Raw genomic sequence first — 429 nt, 5'->3', positions numbered from 1 at the left:
GTCCTTTTCCTTAAGGACCTGCAGCCTTGTCCGTCCCTTCTCCGGTAGTGGCGGGTAAGGGCTGTTGAAAATCTATGTTCCTCCGTCTCAGGTGGAGTCTGCAGAGTAGGCCAAGAGAGGCACGGCGCCCGCACCTGGCGGGAGATCTGCCGCCGGCCTGTAGGAGGCGCTCCAGAGCCACTCCGCGCTCCTTTCCTCTTCTGGTTTTCCTCCGAAGGGCCCAGGAGAGACGGGGAGGGCCAGACGGCGGGGAACTGGGGTCCCTTCCAGCTCCGCCCTGGGGACACACCCCCTCCACCTCCTGATGCACCCTCGCTGACCCCGGGAAGGCAGAGACGGGCTGTTCTGGGGGATCGCGCCGCGGGCCGGGAAGGGCGTGGAGCCCAGGGCGGAGCCCCGGCGGCTCCTGGATCCCCCCACCCGGGCTGC

The sequence above is a fragment of the Carlito syrichta genome, unplaced genomic scaffold (assembly GCF_000164805.1).
Source record: "Carlito syrichta isolate Samal-C Ts95f unplaced genomic scaffold, Tarsius_syrichta-2.0.1 Scaffold106266, whole genome shotgun sequence".
In the NCBI taxonomy this organism is placed as follows: domain Eukaryota; kingdom Metazoa; phylum Chordata; class Mammalia; order Primates; family Tarsiidae; genus Carlito; species Carlito syrichta.
This window is presented reverse-complemented; position numbering follows the sequence as displayed.